This window comes from Rattus norvegicus, chromosome 6 (genome assembly GCF_021556685.1).
Source record: "Rattus norvegicus strain SHRSP/BbbUtx chromosome 6, alternate assembly SHRSP_T2T, whole genome shotgun sequence".
NCBI lineage: Eukaryota > Metazoa > Chordata > Mammalia > Rodentia > Muridae > Rattus > Rattus norvegicus.
The window spans coordinates 12,041,305-12,056,686 of record NC_141539.1 but is presented as its reverse complement, the minus strand read 5'-3'; the positions used below and the strand labels follow the sequence as shown (position 1 = coordinate 12,056,686).

Sequence of the window (15,382 nt, the reverse complement as noted above, 5' to 3'; positions counted from 1 at the left end):
TGATGAAGTAGTTGGGAGATTTCAGCCTGCAGAATACATACAATTTCTTGATAAATATAAAAAGTACACTTAATTCACAGTCTTTTCTTTTTTAAAAAATATTTATTTATTTATTTATTTATTTATTTATTTAATATATGTGTGAATATGCCATCGCTGTCTTCAGACACACCAGATCCCATTGGACACACACACATTGGATCCCATTACAGATGGTTGTGAGCCACCATGTGATTGCTGGGAATTGAATGCAGGACCTTTGGAAGAACAGTCAGTCCTCTTAACTGCTGAGTCATCTCTCCAGCTCCTACTTTTCCTTTTTTAATAGACTAATTTTCTTTCACACATATAAATTTCATACATACAAACAATATGCCCTGATTATAGCTGCACTTGTCTATCCCTTCCCACGTCTCCCAATTGCCTCCTACGTATCTTCTTACCCCCTTCACCACCCCTGCCTCTTTTTAACCCACTGAATACAGTTAGTGCTTGCTACCTGTTGGATTGTTGACTAATGTGTTTGGTTTGACCTTGTGCAGGTCACCCCAGCTGCAGGGAGTTCATGAGTTCACAGCATTTATCTTAAAACACTCTTTCCCCTCTTGCTCTTAAACCCTTCCTACTTCTCCACCGTTTTCGAAGTGTTCCCTCAGACTTTGGAAAGAAGGTGGAGACACAGATCCAGATTAGGGCTGAGCACTCAATAGCCACTTACCCTTCACACACGGACCAGATGTGAGACTCTGCATTAACTGCTGGATACTGTACAAGTTTCTCTGGCCAAAGTTGAGGGCTGTTGCATGTAATAATTAAAAAACAATCCACCCTAATGCCGGCTACTCTTTGATCGCATCGGTCTCCCGGCTTCCATGGTTTATCCCCTTGCAGCAGTCCGCCCAACTTCTCAAGGTTCACTTGCCTCTGAAGAGCTCATATCTTCCCAGCCATGCTCCCCCTGTAACTAACTGTCACAAATCCCTGTAACTCAGTAAAATCAAAACTCTAGAGGCTTGTAAATTATCAGTCAGATTTATAACTAAATTCTCCACCCATAAAACGCCCCCACAAAGAACTCAAAACTCAATTGATATTGATACAAGCTGCCCACCTAGATTGGACAAATTGCCCTACATTACTCTATTGCTCTTCTATGAGATCCATAGCTACCTGTGGCTATTTCAAGCCACGTGGATCTGTTTGTCCTCTTCATCTTTCTCTGGCAGTCTCCTTCCTCTCTCTTTGAAAATTCTTAGCCCCGCCCTCCTACTCATTACCCAAATCACAGACTCTAGTCTTATATTTCACATGACCTCACCAGCATACAAAAACAATCTACAGAGGGCAGCACAATGTATTGTATAAACACAAATATTTAGAAGGCAGTCTGAGTTTGACATCATTTTCATTTAGTAAGACAACAGCAGTACATGCTCCCTAGGGTCTATGACCGCCCTGTCTTTTGAGCAGATTTACTGTACTGGACATGGATTTCCTCCTGTGGCTAAGTCCTCACATCCAAAAGCAGTTGGTTATCCCCACGATGGTTATGCCATCACCATGCCCTTGAGCATCACTTGCCTGCCAGGTGAGTATTATTGCATGCAAGAGTCATTGCTGAGGAATACCATTGCTAATTTTTCTTCTCTAGTAACTTGCATCATGAACCAGTATTATGAAAGCTAGACATCAGGACATCAGGTCAGACACAACTTGATATGTCTATGTTATTTTGGAAGAGAGAACCTCAATTGAGAAAAAAAACCCCTCAGACCAGCCAGTAGCCTTTGGGCTATTAAATTATTATCATTATTATCATTCTTCTTCTTCTTCTTATTATTATTATTTGATGTGGGAGGTCCGAGGCTATTAGGGGGTGGGCTACCCCTGGGCAAGGTTCTCTAGTGTGGCACAAGAAAGCAGACTGAGGGCTGGAGAGATGGCTGAGGTTAAGAGCACTGACTGCTCTTCCAGAGGTCCTGAGTTCATATCCCAGCAACCACATGGTGACTCACAACCATCTGTAATGAGGTCTGATGCCCTCTTCTAGTGTGTCTGAAGAGAACTACAGTGTACTTGTATATAATAAATAAATAAATCTTAATTTTTTTTAAAAAAGAAAGCGGACTGAGTAAACCTTGGAGAGCAAGCCCGTGAGCGGCACTCCTCCATGACGTCTGCTTTAGTCCCCTGCTTCCAGGTTCCGGTCTTCAGACACTGCCCTGACTTGTCTCAGTAACGAAAGCATACATGAAGTAAAGCCATTCCTCTCCAAGTTGGTCATGATGCTTATCACTAATAGAAAACAAGCTAGGAGAGAGGGCATCCAGAGTGGTGGCCATATCTGTGATGACACCTCTGCCGCAGACGCACGGTTGGCTGCAGAGTCTACTGAGCTTAGATATGAGCCATGTGTGGTTCTGTTGCGTGCGTGACTCTCCAATGCCCATCTGCAGAGAAGTCTGCTGGGCCTCAGCTCTTAGGTACATATATAACTGTAATCCAGTGGTTGAGGTCAGCAGCTAACACGTAGGGGCTGATGACGTGTGACCTCACACTTGCAGGCTCTTAGCATAGCATAGTATCTCTCATTTACGTATTTAGAATAATCTCAAAGCTACATAGCAAAACAAGTTGCTATTGAAATAAAACAAAAGGTAATTTAAAAATATTATAATTGGGGCTGAGGAGTTGGCCCAGTGGTTAAACTCCCCTTGTTTGGCCTTGTTCTGTATGTGTGAAGCCTAGAATTTGGATCCCTAGAACTCATGCACAAAGCAGGGCAGTAGCCCACCTGCAATCTAACTATACAACTGCAATTCCAGCTCACAATGACAGATGGTTGTCCACTTGAAATCCCAGCACATACCTGCAACCCTAGACCACAAAGCACATAGCTGAAATCCCAGCACATACCTGCAACCCTAGACCACAAAGCACATACCTGTAGTCCCAGCACACATCTATAATCTCAGCATACACCTGCAATCCCAGCGTACACCTGTAATGCCAACATACGCCTCAGTCCTATCACACACCAGCAATCTCAGCACACAGGAGGCAAACAAAGGCTCCCCAGAGCCTCAGAACATACATGACACCAATCTTCATCCTCGGTGTGGAATATGTGGAATGCACACACATGTCACACACATGTCACACACACACATACACACTACATCACACACACATGCAAAAATATTATCACAATAATGTATAAAATGACCAAACAAAACTTAACAAACAAAAATATATCTTGCAGTTCGCAATCTATTTTACTTCTAAATTTAAAAACTTCAAATAAGCACTCCACGAAGCCACAGAGAATGGCAGAACGGATAAACCCTAAGTCCCACCATATCGTGTTTACAATGGCTCTTCCGTCAGTACAGAGGAACGAGTGCCAGCCGGGTGCATAGGGTGCATAGGGTGCTATGTCTTAGTTCCTTTTTCAGTAGTGGATCTGAGTTCATGGACGGCGATGTGAGTTCCATAAGCAGCCTTTCTTTTTTATTATCATTAATTATTTTATTGATTACACCCCAAATGTTGCTCCCTCCTGGTCCCCCCTCCAAGAGTTCTTTCCCCTATCCCCCCCCTACTCCTCTGAGAAGATGTACCCCCGCCCCCACATGGTTTTACTGTCCCACTTGATACTTTCTAGTTCCATCCATCTGCCTGCAAAATTCATGAATCCTTGTTTTCTAATAGCTGATTACACCATTGTGTAACCGAACCACATTTTGTGTGTCCGTTCTTTGGTTGATGGCCATCTGGGTTGCTTCCAGTTCCTGGCTATTATGAATAAGGCTTATAAGCAGCCCTTCTAACCGTCTGGCCCCAGCTTTACTCTCTTGGAGATGTTGGTCATCTCTTCCAATATGAGTTCTTTTGTGGCATCGAAGTTTGAACACTCTTATAGTTAGTGTGAATGTCCCCCACAGACTCCTGTGTTTGAATAATTGGCACACAGCTGATGGTGCTGCCTGGGGACGTTGTGGAACCTTCAGAAGGAAAGGCCCCAGCTGGAGGAAGTGGGTCATTATGGGCTGTACCATGAGGATTAGGCCACCCTGCTTTTGACTGACTCTGCTCTCCGACGTGAGCCCCAGTTGCCACATGCTCACCTTGCTCAGAAGACAGCTATGCTGTGACAGGCTAGGCTCCTCAAAGCTTAAGTCGTGTAATTCTCTCTTCAGTTGCTTCTGACAAGTATCAGTGAGAAAAGTTGACTTACCAACTACGCTGGCCGAGACGGGAGCATTCTTCTGACCTTAGGTCTGAAATTAACCATTCCCTCTAGGGAGGATAAATAATGGGCAAGCTGTCTGATTGGTGAATGTTCTAGGTTTCAGTCTGTCCTTTGTGGGAGATGATGCTGCAGGCTTGGGAGGAGTGGAAGGTGGCACCCAGCTGTGGTAATTGTCAGTGCTTTATTTTGATATTTTGACACTGTTCTGGGTGAGTTCCACTGAGAGGTCTGAAGTGCCGAGAAAGAGACAAGGGAAGAGCATCCCCACGAGTGGCGTGGTTAAATGCCAAGAGCCGGCCGCTCCACTGAGATATTCTGAACACTTTTCAAAGGCTTTGCTAAGTACTCATTGTGGAAAAGGACACACTCTGTATTAAACTTGCGCTGGGAGCAGAGACAGCTGTGCTGGAGTTGCTAACTAGATGATGCTTGTAGCTGCCTTTTTAATCTCTCCTTCCTTTGGTGAGTAGCCAGTCCTGTCATGGTGCATATCCTTGAGGCTCTCGGGGTCTTCTTTTCCTTTCTACTTCAGGTGACTGACACCAGCCACTCAGATCTCATCCCTTAGATGCTGCTTCTGTGGCTTTTCAAATGGAGTTGCTCATGTTTCCACAGTCAACAGCCCTCAAGTAGTGTTCCAGATTCCAGTGTTGTCAACCTGTGTTCTAGCCTGTAGTAGGTGGGAGCACACCCTGCACCCCACCCTGAGATCTATGCAGCAGTGGTGGAGGTACAACTGTACCCCACCCTTTGCTCTATGCTACAGTTGTCCTGGAATACACTCTGCACCCCACCCCGTGCTGTCTGCTGTAGCGGGAGGGATACCCTGCATCTCCATGCTGTCTGTTATAGTGGGAGGGGTACTCTGCACCCCATGCTGTCTGCTGTAGTGGGAAGGGTACCCTGCACCCCATGCTGTCTGCTGTAGGGGTGGGGTACCCTGCACCCTGTGGTTCCTGCTGTAGTGGGAAGGGTACCCTGTACTCTGTGCTGTCTGCTGTAGTGGGAGGGGTACCCTGCACCCCATGCTGTCTGCTGTAGTGGGAAGGTTACCCTGCACCCCATGCTGTCTGCTGTAGTGGGAGGGGTATCCTGCACCCCATGCTATCTGATGTAGTGGGTGGAGAGCACAGGCAAGCCTCAGCTGCAGCAGCAGATTGCCCTGTTCTTGTCTGTCCTCTACAAACTGCTCTCCAACCCCAATCCTCAGACTTTGGCTGATAGAGTGCTGCAGGACCATTCTTCCTTGAACCTTCCTTTGTCTCTTACATTACATTCCAGTCCTGGGATCTGTCCTAGTCAGGGTTTCTATTCCTGCACAAACACCATGACCAAGAGGCAAGCTGGGGAGGAAAGGGTTTATTCAGCTTACACTTCCACATTGCTGTTCATCACCAAAGGAAGTCAGGACTGGAACTCAAGCAGGTCAGGAAGCAGGAGCTGGTGCAGAGGCCATGGAGGGATGTTACTTCCTGGCTTGCTTCCCCTGGCTTTTATAGAACTCAGTTTGCTCTCTTATAGAACCCAGGACTACCAGGGATGGCACCACCTACAATGGGTTCTCCCACCTTGATCACTAATTGAGAAAGTGCCTTACAGCTGGATCTCATGCAGTTATTTCCTTAAGCGAGGCTCCCTTCTCTGTGATGACATCAGCTTGTGTGAAGTTGGCGCACAAAACCAGCCAGGCCAATTCATCCCTTGTCAACTTGACACACAAACACTTCACTCTTAAGCCTTAACTTACTTTCCTATTCATCCCCAAGATCTAAAAAAATTGAAAAGTCCCACAGCCTTTACAAATTCTTACATATTAAAATTTCAATCCCTTTCAAATATCCAGTCTCTTCTAAAATTCAAAATCTCTTTACAATTCAAAATCTCTTAACTGTGGGATCCACTAAAATACTTCCTTCCTTGAAGAGGGAAAAATATCAGGGCACAGTCACAATCAAAATCAAACTCCAATGTCTAATGTCTGGGATCCACACACGATCTTCTGGGCCCCTCCAAGGGCTTGGGTCATTTTTCCAGCTCTGCCCTTTGTAGCACACAGCTTGTCTTCTAGGTTCCAGCTGCCTGTACTCCATTTCTGCTGCTGTTCTTGGTGGTCATCTCATGGTTCTGGCATTTCCAAATCACTGCTGTCTTCTGCTACAACTAGGCTTCACGCCATGGGCTCTCTTCATGGTGCTTAACCTCAACTTCTTTGCATGACTCCTCCAGTCCTGGGCTGTCAACTTCAGCTGAGGCTGCACCTTCACCAATGTCCTTCCATGGCCTCTCACAGTGCCCAGCCTCAGCTGCTCTTCATGACCCCTTCATGTCTTCAAAACCTGGCTGGCTTTTACATATTACCAAGTATAGCCACAGCACGAGGCACAACCTTGGCTATCTCTGGAACACAGCCTCTTTGTGCTCTCAGAAAACACTTCCCAGAAGATTTCATCTCAGTGATGCTGGTCTCTTCTTAATCACCACTCATTTCTTAGTTGGTTCCAGCTAACCAGAATCAATAGACCCAGTAATGCAAAGGTTTTGTTTTAGTACTTCTGGTATCTTGTTAATCACAGCTGATTCTTCAGCCCCAACTAACCAAAACCACAGAATCTTCACAATCAAAACAGCAATGGCTCTAAGAAGAGTCTTTAATCTTGGTAGGCCACCATCTTCTGCACTGTTCTCAACATTATCTTCTAAGCTCCTACAGAACATCCCACAGAGTTCTTAACATCCAATGGCTCTTCTAGCTCAAAGTTCCAAAGTCCTTCCACAGTCCTCCCCAAAACATGGTCAGGTTGTCACAGGAATACCCAACTTCTGGTACCGATTTCTGTCTTAGTTAGGGTTTTACTGCTGTGAGCAGACACCACGACCAAAGTAACTCTTATAAAAGACAACATTTAGTTTTGTCTAGATTTCAGGTTTAGAGGTTCAGTCCATTATCACCAGGTGGGAGCATGGCAGCATCTAGGCAGGCATGGTGCAGGCAGAGCTAAGAGTTCCATGCCTTCATTTGAGGGCTGCCAGTAAAATATTTGCTTCCAGGCAGCTGGGATGAGGGTCTTAAAGCCCACACCCGCAGTGACACACCTACTCCAACAGGGCCACTTACTGAAATTTTCCAATAAAACTTTTTGGACCAGGTCCCCATAATTCAAATCACAATGTCTCCCATATTTGTACTAGAATAGCCCATTAAGCCCCATTTAAAGCATTCCACTACTTTCCAAATCTAAAGAACCAAATCCACATTCTTCCAAACAAAACCATGATCATGCCTATACAGCAATACCCCATTCCTGGTACCAATTTGTCCTAGTCAGGATTTGTATTCCTGCACAAAACATGACCAAGAAGCAAGTTGTGGGGGTTGGGGATTTAGCTCAGCGGTAGAGCGCTTGCCTAGGAAGCACAAGGCCCTGGGTTCGGTCCCCAGCTCCGAAAAAAAGAACTAAAAAAAAAAAAAAAAGAAGCAAGTTGTGGAGGAAAGGGTTTATTCAGCTTACACTCCCACACCGCTGCTCATCACCAAAGGAAGTCAAGAGCTGATACAGAGGCCATGGAGGGGTGCTGCTTACTGGCTTGCTTCTCCTGGCTTGCTCAGCCTGCTTTTTACAGAACACAGGACCCCAGCCCAGGGATGTCACCACCCACAATGGGCTCTCCTATCCTTGATCACTAATTGAGAAAATGACTTACAGCTGAATCTCATGGAGGCATTTCCTCAAAAGGGGCTCCTTTCTCTGTGATAACTGCAGCTTGTGCCAAGTTGATGCACAAAACCAGCCAGGACAGGGTCCTGCCCTAGGAAACAATGCTGGAATTTCCTATTCAGGTTAGGTGGTCCTCATAAGAGAGTTTTAACACTAGCCACATGTCTTAGTCAAGGTTTTACTGCCTAAACATTACCAAGACAACTCTTATAAGGACAGCATTTAATTGGGGCTGGCTTACAGGTTCAGAGGTTCAGTCCAGTGTCATCAAGGCAGGAACATGGCAGCATCCAGGCAGGTATGGTGCAGGAGGAGCTGAGAGTTCTACATCTTTATCTGAAGGCTGCTAGCAGAATACTGACATCCAGGTAGCTAGGATGAGGGTCTTAAGTTCACACCCACAGTGACACACCCATTCCAACAAGGCCACACCTACTCTAATAGGGCCATACCTTCTAATAGTGCCACTCCCTGGGTCAAGCATGTACAATCCGTCATACCACATAATGTTATAATTATTTGCTTATTTTTTCTTACCTCATTCTGCCTGGAATTTGATTGGAGAAGTTCAACCCACCATGATTTTCTATTTTTGTGAGAATGCTCACTGTAACAGGCCCTCAGACCTTAGTACGACCCAGACCTTAGCATAACTGTAAAACGCAGCCCACAGACAGCACCACCTGCCAAAGTGAAAACCAAGGTCTAATCCATCCGAGTCCACAGTTCTGGGAAAGCCTTGCTTTCTGGCTTCAGTGGTTCTGCATCTGGTCAACTGTTCTTGTTGACTGAAGCATGTTAAGCCAGGCTATGGTTTTTGTGCTTAGAAGCTCACCCAGGAAAGGCCTGGGGCAACTAGCCAGGATAGTTGCTGTCTGGCTAGTGAAAGCGTTGTGTTGGTTTCCACTCGTGTCTGAGCAGTCGTCCCCGTAGACAGCCCACAACTACACAGGGGCAGTGACGGGTGGGAAGAACTGAGACAGCAGGGTCAGGCACACCTCTTGGCTGGACCCACGACCTATAAAAATGTCACGTGAACAACAGGATGGATTTAGATGCTCATCTTTTCTCTAGAGGAATATCTGCTGTCTAGATCTAATGTTCTGGACTTTTAGGCTAGTGGTTCCATATTGTAACTGTTTAAATAAATTCAGTCCACTAGTACTCAGTGAATAATTTCCACACGTGAGGTCCTGTGACAGGAATTCAGGGGGTGCGTGAGGTTCCGTGATGCACAGCCTCAATCCTGAAAGGATTTAAAATCCATCACAGTTATAGTCACCACATGATCTCAGAATTAGATATGCACATAGAGTAAGGAAAAGATTAAAATGCTCGTCTGAAATTTGATTTAACCTTGTTTTTGAAGACTGCTAAAGGTTGAGAGGAAGTACATGCTGCGTACTATGGGCTATGCCATCTTATTTAGTATAGGACACTGAACAGTCACTTGTATTGGTTTCCTTTGGAGAAGGCCTGGGAAGTACAATGCAGCTATGGGCACTTAGCATGTCAGCATTTCTTGGTCTCGAAACATTACTAGTCACTTAATTTCCTTCACTTAAAGAAAAAAAAAACCATAACCTCAAATGAAAAACATCTGGGGAAGGATTTGTACTTCAGCCTGAGTAAATGCACACAAGCAGACAGGTCGTTAGAAATCTCTTAATGTTGCTCGGCCAATGGGAACAAATGAAGTCTAGAAAGTCAAAAGAAGGCCTCAGCCAGCAGGGGTGGGGAGGGAAGCCAGGAGGGGTGGGGAGGGAAGCAGGAGGCAGGGATGAGGAGAGGACCCTGCAGCAGTGAGGAGGGACGGTATGGCTCTGCGGAGAGGGGCGTGGTTATCATCGGAAGCTCTTCATTCTTTCTTGCTTTCCCCTGTTGTTTTGTTTCTGAGCCAGCTATCTCTACTAGTTCAGGCTGTCCTGAAACTTTCTATGTATACCAGGCTGGCCTCAAACTCACAGAGCCACCTGCCTTTCTGCATTCCGAGTGCTGGAGTTAAATGCACGAGCAACCAACCACACACGTCCCCCTCCCTCCAATCCCCCCCCCTTTTGTTTAAAATTGATGTTCTGGGTTTATTTTGAGGCAATGCTCTGTAGCTCTCGCTGTCCTGGAAGTCAGTCTTGTAACCCTGACTGACAGGATACTCCTGATGCTCTTCTTGTCCCAGAATCCATAGCTGGGACTGCAGGTGTGCCCAGCTGCACCGTGTTCTCTTTCCCATCTCAGTGCCTCTTTCTTAGTCCTCCGGCCCAAGGCACTTTTCTTCTTGTTTGTAGCATAATTTCCAGGTTGTCACCTCCCCCCCACATCTCCTGGCCCAGGTTGTTTGTGGCAAAGAGAAGACCAGGGAACTTGTACTTGTGCCTGGGGTTGTAAGGTCCCTCACAATGTTTTTTTTTTTTTTTTTTTTTTTAGTGCTTCCTTCCTATGTTTTATATTTAATATGCAGAATACTTATCTGTTGTTACTGGAACAGGAAAAAATATGTCCATTATGTGGTGTCTCTGCCTCAACTGATATTTGAAGCAACTAAGTTAACAGAATATTTAGGCTGTTTTTACATTTCATAAAATGAGACACATTAGTCAAGAGGGAGATTACACTTGCTGTGAGGACGAAGCTGGATGGCTCTCGGACAGATCTTTCACTGAGATCATTGTCCGTGCCCTTCTTTAAATGCAGACTTACATTGGAGAATTAATGGAGACTGTGAACATTCTCCTAGCTAATATTTCATGTTCATGTATAATTATACACATTATGACAAAGAAATGGAAATAGGACATTTGTTAACTAGGAAGTTACAACATTCCAATCAAGACGGCAGTGAGAGCATTGGGTAAGTAGTGACAGGGAAAATTGAGTCTGAGGCTGTCCTGAATGCTCTCTGAGTTATCAGGAAACTTACAAATGTGTACTAGGCCACCTCTCTCGAATATTAAAGAGCTGACTACTTGCCTTCTGCTGTGTGATAAGGGGGACTTCAGCTGGCCTTCATGCCCTGCCCTATGGTCGCTTTAACTGAATTCATGTTGGGGTGTGGGAAGGGATTCATTACTGTGGAACAGTATCTGATGTTCAAATAATGTAACTTGATTTTGAAGTTGTATTAGAAAATGGAAAACGGAACAGAAGTGCAGAGTCAGAATAAATCAGCACTGCCAACCCTGGAAGCATTTCAGAGTTATAGGACAGGAGAACAGATTACCTGGATTTTCATTTCCTATAAAATGTGAAGGTTGAAACAGGGGCAGGCAAATAGTATTGCTGGGTTTAATGCCTTTGTGGCAAAGTGTTTGGAAGCTAATTTTGAGCATTTGCTGCCTGAAGCCATATGCCCAAAGACTAAATAAGTTACACTTTTCATTGCCGATAAATATGTTATTAGAACCTGTACCATTACTAAAAAAGAAAACCACATTTGACTGTAAAGTATAATATATAAAAGAAATGGGCTGTCTCTAAAATATCTACATTTTTAACATTCTTATTTAAGGAGGGAACCTCAATGATACATCCTTTTTACACGATAAACACATTGAAATGCTTTCTTTACTGTTTGAAACAGTATCGTAGACCCTCCAGGCAAAACTAATCAGAAAACACAGACGACAAAGAAAGTAATCTGATTATTGAGAGTTTCTTAAGAGGTGCAGGTGCTGGTGTTGATTGCCAATGATATAGAAATATGAATTATGGTTTCTAAATGGAGCAGGAGGAAATGAAAGCCAGACTCTCTGTCTGTGATGGGGGCTGGGGAGAACTTCCTGTTTGGACAGGTTTAATTTCAAAGAACTAAGAACCCAAAGAAGGATCAGGGATCAGCATTCCCTTGGTGTTCTCCATTTACTAACACAACCATCGTCCCAGTAAGATTGCTTGGCTAAGGCTTGGGGATCTCGAGATTCCAGTCTGTCTATCCCAAGTGCTTGGTGTACACAGCACTCTGCCGTGCCACGTTTAGATAAATGTGGCTACCATGTGACTACAGCCGTCTGCTTGTTTCACGATAATCCTGGGCTAACACCATCAAGCATTGGTCTCTACAGATTATTTTGTATTACATTCTTTGGAAGTGCTCTTGTGACTGATGAAGTTTTGAACGCAGAGGTTACGGTGAGGGGAAGGCGCTTCCCATAGGCACAGTACAATTTGACAAAGGGCTCTGCATCACTCTTGTTCCAGGACTTTGGCTCTTAAAATACTTAACATGACAAAAGCTATTTCCAGGTTCTGAGGATTAGAGACCCAGGAGGTCCTTAGAGGGTTTCTGCTGCCTCTTCATGAGGAGGCATTCATGCTGTCCTTAGGGCCAGGATCACATGGCAGGTCGTCTGGGGAGGATCCAAATCCAAGTCTACTTGTCTACTGCCAGTTGTGGATACTCAGGGCCTGAGCGCCTCACCACATGGACCTCTCCATAGGTGACGTGAGTGTCCTCGTGGCATGTTGTGAGATTCAGCTTGACCTGACTGTACACATCTCTGTAACTGTCTTTGGCTGCCAGGTGATCCTGGTGATCATTAAGACCATGGTCTATGTCAGGCTGCTTTTAACTGGTTTTCTTAATGGAGATTTGGGTGAGTCTCATTTGAGCCAACAACTGGTACTGGGGAAATTAGGGTCCCCTCTTGTGGCTCTTAGTCTCATTAAGAAAATGACTTAAGACTCTAGGGACTTTTATTTTATTAGCATTTAAAAGAAAAACCCGGGGCTAGAGAGCTGGCTCAGCAATTGAGAGCACCGACTGCTCTTCGAAGGACCAGGGTGTCATTCCCAGCATGCACTGGGAGGTTCACGTCGTCTGCAACTCTAGTAATCCTTCTCTGATGTCTGCAGGTGCCACTCGTGCACTTGGCGCACAGACACGCATGCAGGTAGTTTACACATACATGTAAAATATATGTATCAAAATGCTGATACACAGAGATAAAGAAAAGAAAAACATCATGTGAGGTGACCGAAAATCCCAGGAGCTTCCCCAGAGGAGGAGAATGAAGAAGATAAGGGGAAGAAGTCTTTGGAGTTGGGCTAGCATGGAGGTCAACCACATGGTGGTGTCAAGGCTCATCTTTAGAGAAAGAGTAAGGAAGCCCAAAGCACTAGAAAAAGCACATTTAGGGCCTGAAAGAAAGAGAGGGGAAGAAAAGGAAATAGTTTCACCCTAGGCATAGCATGACAACTTAACAAAACACAGCACCACTGAAGAGGACCAAACTCCGGCCAATCCCTTCCCCGCTGCCCACTTTAGCAATGCCCGAAATACGCAGCTGGTTGGTTCAGGAGAGTGACGGCTAGAGTCTTCTTCCTTTGTCAAGTGAATGTTAGCAGCTTTGCTCTTGTTGTCATAGGCCTAGCCCTACTGTTCTGCTGATTTTATTGCTGGGACGGTGGGTGAGGGCTCCTGCAGTCGCCTCAGCCTCTGTGTCATTGGTGCCTTTTGCTGTGAGGATCCTTCTGACTGGATGCCACTGTCAGCATTTTGTCTAGGCTCCGCCCCACAGTTACCTGGCAACAGCCAGGTGTGCCTGACTCCCTGGGAAAGGCTTTTGTCATCCCTAAGCTCATCTTACTGTTTGTGTTGTTAACAAATTTATCTCTTTTGTAAACTTATAGGCTATGGGAAACCCACTCAGATCTACCTCTCATGGGCCAAATAGACTCCACCCAGGTAAGTAGTCATGACAACTTAACAGAGGGTGGGATTCCTCTCCTGTGCCCTGAAATTGGGACTCATCCCCAACCACCAAGACCTAAGGGTTTCAAATGTACACGTTTGAAAAAAATTTTTCTCCCAAACATACTTAACCTCATTCTTTACCATAATATGTGTGTGTGTGTGTGTGTGTGTGTGTGTGTGTGTGTATACACACTGGATTTGTTCCTTCTGATCTATTCACAGATGGTTCCACAGACCCTGGACATCAAGGAATCAGCCAGCTCTCCTAAGACTGAACCAACATCCCCATCAGCATTTTCCTAGGTTGCCTAGAGACACGTGGTCCCAAGGTCAGAAGGAGATAGCTAAAGATCACAACGACCCTATTCCTGCTCCACCACCCCCTCTTTCTAAAATTTTTTAAAAATTAAACCCAAATGGCGGAATGTTAGCATTTCGTCTAAGCTCCATCCCACAGTTACCTGGCAACAGCCAGGTATGCCTGACTCACTATAAAAGGGACTGCTTGGCCCCTCCTCTCTCTCTTGCTTTCTAGCTCTCACTCTGTTATCTTACCCCATTCCCCTCCCCCCTCTCCATGTGCTCATGGCCAGCCTCTACTCCTCTCTCTCTCTCTCTCTCTCTCTCTCTCTCTCTCTCTCTCTCTCTCTCTCTCTCTTTTCCCCCCTCCATCTTTATTAACTTGAATATTTCTTATTTACATTTAAATTGTTATTCCTTTTCCGGGTTTCCAGGCCAACATCCCCCTAAGCCCTCCCCCTCCCCTTCTATATGGGTGTTCCGTTCCCCATCCTCCCCCCATTACCGCCCTCCCCCCAACAATCACGTTCACTGGGGGTTCAGTCTTGGCAGGACCCAGGGCTTCCCCTTCCACTGGTGCTCTTACTAGGATATTCATTGCTACCTATGAGGTCAGAGTCCAGGGTCAGTCCATGTATAGTCTTTAGGTAGTGGCTTAGTCCCTGGAAGCTCTGGTTGGTTGGCATTGTTGTTCATAAGGGGTCTCGAGTCCCTTCAAGCTCTTCCAGTTCTTTCTCTGATTCCTTCAACGGGGGTCCCGTTCTCAGTTCAGTGGTTTGCTGCTAGCATTCGCCTCTGTATTTTCCATATTCTGGCTGTGTCTCTCAGGAGAGATCTACATCCGGCTCCTGTCGGTCTGCACTTCTTTGCTTCATCCATCTTGTCTAATTGGGTGGTTGTATATGTATGGGCCACATGTGGGGCAGGCTCTGAATGGGTGTTCCTTCAGTCTCTGTTTTAATCTTTGCCTCTCTCTTCCCTGCCAAGGGTATTCTTGTTCCCCTTTTAAAGAAGGAGTGAAGCATTCACATTTTGATCATCCGTCTTGAGTTTCATTTGTTCTAGGGATCTAGGGTAATTCAAGCATTTGGGCTAATAGCCACTTATCAATGAGTGCATACCATGTATGTCTTTCTGTGATTGGGTTAGCTCACTCAGGATGATATTTTCCAGTTCCAACCATTTGCCTACGAATTTCATAAAGTCGTTGTTTTTGATAGCTGAGTAATATTCCATTGTGTAGATGTACCACATTTTCTGTATCCATTCCTCTGTTGAAGGGCATCTGGGTTCTTTCCAGCTTCTGGCTATTATAAATAAGGCTGCAATGAACATAGTGGAGCACGTGTCTTTTTTATATGTTGGGGCATCTTTTGGGTATATGCCCAAGAGAGGTATAGCTGGATCCTCAGGCAGTTCAATGTC

General features: G+C 45.3%; 1 protein-coding gene across 9 annotated transcripts in view; it reads left to right on the top strand.

Annotated features, from left to right (window-relative positions):
• Positions 1-15,382, top strand: part of Gtf2a1l (general transcription factor 2A subunit 1 like) — a 78,215-nt gene that overhangs the window by 4,722 nt on the left and 58,111 nt on the right. For 7 of the 9 annotated variants that reach the window (XR_015621958.1, XR_015621959.1, XM_087553611.1 and 4 more), the window contains exons 2-3: positions 13,594-13,648; positions 13,880-13,986. The gene's annotated coding sequence lies outside the window, so the exon portion shown is untranslated. Of the gene's footprint in view, positions 1-1,536; positions 1,589-13,593; positions 13,649-13,879; positions 13,987-15,382 lie in introns of those variants that run through there. The other 2 variants (XM_087553612.1, XM_087553607.1) reach the window with 1 other exon arrangement.